Source organism: Buteo buteo, chromosome 5, assembly GCF_964188355.1.
Source record: "Buteo buteo chromosome 5, bButBut1.hap1.1, whole genome shotgun sequence".
Taxonomy (NCBI): Eukaryota; Metazoa; Chordata; class Aves; order Accipitriformes; family Accipitridae; genus Buteo; species Buteo buteo.
Genome location: NC_134175.1, coordinates 41,383,285 through 41,390,577, shown reverse-complemented (window position 1 = coordinate 41,390,577; position 7,293 = coordinate 41,383,285).

The following is a 7,293-nucleotide window of genomic DNA, read 5'->3' as shown; positions in this document are numbered from 1 at the left end:
TGTTCTCTCACCTTCACTACACATCCCAACTGTACCCTTTTTCCTCTTTAATTCTTAACTGTGTGTAGTGAACAGCGAAAACTTTGTTACCTTGCAGGTTCCCCATCGGCTTTTTATTAAGCCAGAGCCTCAGGGTTGCGCTGCTGGCGGTGGGCTGCCGAGGAGCATCTGCTGCCCACGGCATTTGCTGGGGAGCACCCCCAGCAGCGCGGGCAAACGCGGGGCCCTGAGCCAGGGTGCGGGGCTTTCTGTGGGGACCGCAGCGACTGCTGCAGCACCACGGCCCCCTCAACCTGCCTTCGGCAGCGCTCGGGGCAGGGCGTGAGTATAAGAAATGGAGGAAAGGGAACAAGCAGAAGGTTCCTCGTGATTCATAGAACCATAAAATCATAGAATGGTTTGGGTTGGAAGGAACATTAAAGATCACCAACTTCCAACTCCCTGCCATGGGCAGGGACACCTTCCACTAGACCAGGTTGCTCAAAGCCCCATCCAGCCTGGCCTTGAACACTGCCAGGGATGGGGCAGCCACAGCCTCTCTGGGCAACCTGTTCCAGGGCCTCACCACCCTCACAGTAAAGATTTTTTTCCTAATATCTAATCTAAATCTACCCTCTTTCAGTTTAAAACCATTACTCCTCATCCCATCACTACGCTCCCTGTTAAAGAGTCCCTCCCTGTCTTTCCTGTAGGCCCCCTTTAGGTACTGGAAGGCTGCTATAAGGTCTCTCCAGAGCCTTCTCTTCCCCAGGCTGAACAACTCCAACTCTCCCAGCCTGTCCTCATAGGAGAGGTGCTCCAGCCCTCTGATCATCTTCATGGCCCTTCTCTGGACTCACTCAAGCAGGTCTGTGTCCTTCTTATGTTGGGGGCCTCAGAGCTGCAGGCAGTACTCCAGGTGGGGTCTCATGAGAGCAGAGTAGAGGGCGACAATCACCTCCCTCAACCTACTGGCCACGATTCTTTTGATGCAGCCCAGAATGCAATTGGCTTGCTGGGCTGCGAGCGCACATTGCTGTCTCATATTGTTTTTCATCCACTAATACCCCAAGTTGTTCTCCTCAGGGCTACTCTCAATCCATTATCCACCCAGCCTGTGTTGGTACCGGGGATTGCCCTGACCCATGTGCAGGACCTTGCACTTGGCCTTGTTGAACTTCATGAGGTTTGCACAGGCCCACCTCTCAAGCCTGTCAAGGTCCCTCTGGATGGCATCCCTTCCCTCCAGCGTGTCGACCGCACCACGCAGCTTGGTGTCATCGGCCGACTTGCAGAGGGTGTGCTCAACCCCACTGTCCATGTCACCGACAAAGATGTTAAACAGCGCTGGTCCCAATACTGACCCCTGAGGAATGCCACTCATCACTGGCCTCTCCTCGGACATTGAGCCGTTGACCACAACTCTTTGAGTGAGACCATCCAGCTGATTCCTTATCCACCGAGTGGTCCATCTGTCAAATCCATGTCTCTCCAATTTAGAGACAAGGATGTTGTGTGGGACAGTGTCTACATGTTTCCTCCCAGCTCTCTGCAATAAATGCTTTAGGGATGCCCCGAGCCAGATGTTGCAGTGACAAACCTATCCTAGCCCTGTACCTCTGTATGAAGCCCTTTTGCTGGTGTTTTCTTCTCCATCAAGGGCTGGAAACATCCATGGCTGGTGGAGCACTTGCCTGGGCAAGGGCACAGCCAACACTCAGCATTATGGAGGAAAGGAAGGGCAGTGAATTGCAGCCTGGCCCAGTTAACGTCAGTGCTTGTGAAAATGCCTCTTTTGGGTTTGTGTGGTGGGGTTTTGGTAGCGGGGGAGGGGCCGCAGGGCCGGCGCCTGTGAGAAGCTGCCGGAAGCTTCCCCAGCTCCAAGTCGGACCCGCCTACGGCCAAGGCCGAGCCCGTCAGCGACGGTGGTTGCGCCTCTAGGAGAACGGATTTAAGAAGGGGAACCTGCAGCGGGGAGGGGAGTGGGATGTGAGAGGAACAGCTATGGAGACAGCAAGGTCAGTGAGGAAGGAGGGGGAAGAGGAGGCGGGGGAGGAGGGGATGCCCCCACAGCCCGTGGTGAGGTGGCAAGCTGTCCCCCCCCAGCCCAGGGAGGGAAGCAGGGCAGCAGATGCCCACCTGCAGCCCAGGGAGAGAGGAGCCCACGCCGGAGCAGGGGGATGCCCCCGAAGATGGCTGTGACTCCACGGGAAAGCCTGTGCTGGAGCAGTCTGTGCCTGAAGGAGTGCAGCCCGCTGAAAGGACCCATGCCGGAGAAGTTTGTGAAGGACTGTCTCCCGTGGGAGTGACCCCACGCTGAAGAGAGGAAGAGCAAGGAGTCGTCACCCTGAGGAGGAAGGAGCAGCAGATGTGACGAACTGAGCGCAACCCGCATTCCCCGTCCCCCTGTGCTGCCGGGGGGAGGAGGTAGAGAAAACTGGGAGTGGAGTTGAGCCCGATAAAGAGGGAGGGGCGGGGGGAAAAGTGTTTTAAGATGTGGTTGTAATTCTCATTATCCTGTTTTGATTTGATTGGCAGTAAATTAAATTGATTTTGTTTCTTCCCCAAGTTGAGCCTGGTTTTGGTCCGTAACCATAAGTGGTGAGTGATCCCTCCCTGTCCTTGTCTCAACCCATGAGCTTTTCTATATTTTCACCTCCCCATCCCCCTGGGGGGGAGGAATGAGTGAGCGGCTTCGTGGTGCTTTGTTGCTGGCTGGGCTGAAACCACGACAACGCCAGAGCGAGGACTTGGATGAACGAGCTATAACCACTGCAGAGTGGCTGAGCAGGTGCGTATTAGCACCAGGGCATTATCAAGAGCAAGTCGTGTCAGACCAAGTTAATTTCCTCCTCTGAACAGGCACCACGTCCTGCAGATAGCACAGAAGTAAGAAATATCCTGCAGCCTGATTTTTAGCAAGGCTTTTGACTCTTTCATATGTGATCCTCATACGCTGCTGGGAGCGGTGGCCAGGCAGAACATCGTGCAGACACCCTCCTCGGAAAGCAGCCAGGCTGTGGCAATGAAAAAAAGCCCCAAGTGGGTCTCCTACTACCATGCCCAGCACCCCTACTAGTGCCCAGCATCTCCACCAGTGGCCCCCCAACCCCACCAGTGCCCCAGCCCCACCAGTGCCCCCAGTCCCCCATCATCACAAGCCCTGGCTCCGACTCCTGCATTTCCCTCCGCCCATGCAGGCATTTTGGCCAGCTGTAAAAGCACATGTGGCTGTGCTGCTGTGGCAGAGCACGGGGACAGTCCCCAAGCTCAGGGACAGTCCCTGAGTCAGCTGAAATCAGCTCAGTGCAGCCACCACGGCACGGAGCTCAGCACAGAGCAAAAGCACCTCCTCAATGTGCATGAGACTCAACACTCTCCCACAAAAGCATCGCTTCCTGGGATGTCTCATATGTTTTTTCCCCTCGAGCGTACAGCCGAGAGACCACATGCTCTCAAACACAAAGCTCAATTACCAAAGGCTTTGGAGATTCGTTAAAAATGCTGCTTTGCTAACAGCTGAAATGCATTTTGACATGGTTTATTTTGTTCATTCATAAAAAGCCACTTGTGGCATTGTCATTGCACTTGCTGTTTAAAAAAGCTGAGGTTCAAATTAATCGAGAGGGCGGCAGAGCTCAGCGCTGCCCAAGCCTGCTTCCAAAAGAAAAAACCCAACACAACCCCACCACACCCCCCCCCCACCCCTCCCGGCACGTGAGGTAAGCACAGACAATAAATTCCCTACATCGTCAGAAATGGAGAAAATCAGGCTAGTAGGATAAAACATCAACCCATTTCCCAGGACACCCCCCACAGACAGTCTGTCTTTGGTCAGATTTCAACCCTTCAATCTGCTTACGATTTCCCCAAACCAAACCCTTTTCCTCTGGAGAAAGGACTGAATCAGGCTAAGGTAATTTGTTTGTTGAGATAAAAATGTGAAGCTGGCTCGTGGGGGGCTGACAGCAGCTGGGTAGACTCTCACCTTTTCCTGCTTTGCCTTGGTGTGCTTGTAGGGCAGGTTTATATCACCCTTTTTTTTGTTGTGACTGACCCTACATTGACCACCTCATGGCAGCAACTCAAGCACATGTAAGATTAGCTTGCTCCCATTTTAAAACTAGAAAGACCAGAAGGAAACGTTTGCATGGTGTACACCAGCCACATCCTCCCATCAACTCCATGGTGTGTATCTGTACAGAACGTGGAAGATGCAACTCGTCGGTTCCTTGCACCAGCTGAAGCAGATCTGGTACTTAGTAAACACTTAAAGCTCTTTCTGGCTGCGGGGCAGACGTGTCTCCTCACTGAGGAGCTGTGCCGTACCACCGTCACGCTTCAAAGTAAGTTTTCTGGAGATTTTCAAGGTCAAACTTCACAGTTTATGAACCAGCAATTAGTTGGAAGCAAAAAGTAGTGCCGGTTGTCCATCACTCTGGAGACAGTGTGGTGTCTCCCAGACCCAGGGTTAGCATTGACCATAGTGAACAGCAACAGGCTGTTGAGGTTCGGTACATCTAACCTTGCTGTATTCTTTCATTTTTAAACCTCCCATAGTCATTTCCTTGCTGTCGTGGAAATAATGGAGCCAGCAATGGATTGCTCCCCTCTGAAGCGCAGGGTAATGAACAGCCATCAGAAACATTTGATATTTCCATGATGTGAAGCATCAATGGCCACAGAGAAAACTGTACCCATTTTTGCAGTACTTAATTTACTGTCACAAGCAAGCGATCTGTACGAGAGAGCAGGCATAACACTGATACACCTTTATTACCCTGGCAGGAGCCACATTATTGTTTTCTGTTTTCACATTTCTTAGCAACAACATTTTTTTGTTCATAGGAGCTCGGCTGAAATTATTTTTATGTTGTACCCAATTTACATGCTGACTTACATCAGCCTGTCCGCGAGCGAGAGCCTTGCTTTCTGCCTGAAAGCCTCCAGGCAATTACTGCTGTCTTCTGCTGATCCATCGCTCCTCTGACGCTGGAAGAGACAAACCTCGCTGCCTGGCAGAGGCCGCCCATCCTGGGCAGCAGCTTGGTCCCTGGCAGTCCCCACCACGCCGGGTGCTGTCACAGGCAAGGAGGGTCTGGAGCTAATAGGTGCGGACTCATGCTCCAAGCATCACTTCTGCACGCCAGCCCAGAGACCCGCAGTCCCAACCCAGCCAAGATAAAATCATCTTTAAGCACCATGTGAGCGTACAAGGTAGGACGAGCTGCAATGCTTTAGCAAAGGCTAAGACCTATTCTGAAAATCTCTCTCAAAAGGGTCTTTTCTGCATTTCACTCGCAGTTGAAGTCATTTCTGTATGAGGTTGTGCTGTTTTAGTTCACGCTTCTGCTGCTCATCCGCTCACCACAAACCCTCCAGAGCTGCCCTTTCCTTTGCCCACCAGAGATGCTCTTTCAGCACCAAAACTCAACTGCAAAGCTACATCCATAATCCCAACCCTCGGTTCTGCAATCAAAGGCAGGTTTAGGAGAGCCCTGAGGAGAGTCTGAGGTTCAGAACACGGCGGGGTCGGTTCGTCGGCTGCCACCATTCCTCCGCCTGCGCTCGCCTGAGCCCCGCTCACCGGGGTCCCACCAAGGCGGTGTTTCCCGATGTGCTGCCCGTGGGAGGCTTGCATCCCCTGCCCACTGCATTTTAGTCCCTGACCCAGGTACTTATCACGGCTGTATGTCTAGGGCCAGGCAGACAGACGGACAGACAGAGGGATACACTTACAGCACAGCCCGTGTAGCCCCCAGGGAAGTGGTCCAGCCCATCCTGGTGCCACCAGCAGCGTCCCTCCAGCCCCAGGACCTGCCTGCAGATATGGAGCAAAGCGGAAAGCTCCCCAAAAGAAACCTCGCTGCGGCCACGGGACCTGCTGCAAAGCCTCCTGCTGGGAATCCGTGAGGAGCCGGGACTGCACCACCACCACGGGGCCGTGCTCCCGTGCTCATTTGGCTCCCAAAGAGTTAAGGTGGTTTTTGCAGCCCTTATCCAAGGATGACTTCACTGGGTGACTGGCCCGCACCAGGAGAGGAGAGCATGTTGCTCCTGGCAGCTTGCATGAGGAGTCCTGGCATGATGCACGCTCTGGGGCTTCCCCTCTGCCTGCTCAAGCCCAAGCTGTAGCAAAAAAAAAAAAAATAAAATTCCTGGTTGCAAGTTTGTGTTCATATGGTGGTGGGTGCAGAGTACGGTCAGTGGCATGTGTCAGGTAAGGGCTAATGCCTTGGTCCCTGGCAGAACTCCCCAGCTGCAGCCCAAACTGTGCTCCTGGAGCAGGTAGAGCACCACAGCTGCTCAGCTCTTGCAACCCTTGGCAGGAGAATAAAGGCAGGCCCACCTGCATTTGGGTGCTGCTGCTGCTCTTCCCCAAAGTCAGCGTCCCCCAGCGCTGGGCTGCAGCCCAGAGATGCCAAAACACCCATACCTGGTATCTACAAGTGGCCCTGACTTTTCCCCCCACCTCTGCTGGTCCCACGGCCAAGAGACACGAGGTATCTGTGAGGGGCTCCCCCACATCTGGGCACATCTGGACACGACACTGAGTGCCTGCACCCAGCCCGGCCCCCAGCCCAGGTGCTCCACAGGGCCCATCTGTCCATGTCCAACTCCAACGTGGTTGGAGAGGAAGCCACCAGCGAGCACCCAGCAAGGATGTGCCATCGGGAAAGAGAGAATAAATGTCATTTATATGCCAGGGAGACAGCAGATTTCAATAACAGCAAAAATAAAACAGAAACCAGGTTGAAAAAAGCAAGGATCTGAGATGGACCAGAGATCTGAGTTGGGGGACGGATCAGCTCTCATCCCGCCAAGGACGGAGATTTCCGTAACACTGCAAAGATAAATACAACCGGGAACTGTATCATTAGAGGAGCCTTAAGCTCCCATATATAGCCTGGAAAGAGACTGTTGCTAAGAATAGTGGGGCCCAGATATTCCACGATACAAGAGTTGACAGATTTCTTCCCAGCACTAATAGGATGTGAGGCTATTTTAAACTTTCCCTGGTAAGTAGTCAGGGCGTTACTGAAGAGCTGGTCCTAGAAAATAAACATGGATCAAGAGATCCTGGGTTGGGGCCGCCTCAATTAAGTGCAGAATAAACACAGGGAAGGTTATTACGAAGGGTCTCCTTTCCAAAAGCCCGAACAGAGACGTTAACAGTGGGAACCAGCAAAATCAACCAGCTTGCAGCGTCCTGAGCTGTGAGCCTGGGTGAGTCAGGGTGTGAAATCAGAATTGGGACAGCGTGGTGGGGCAGCAGGGGCTGCCACCGCCGCCAGCGCCTCCGCCTCCCTCCGT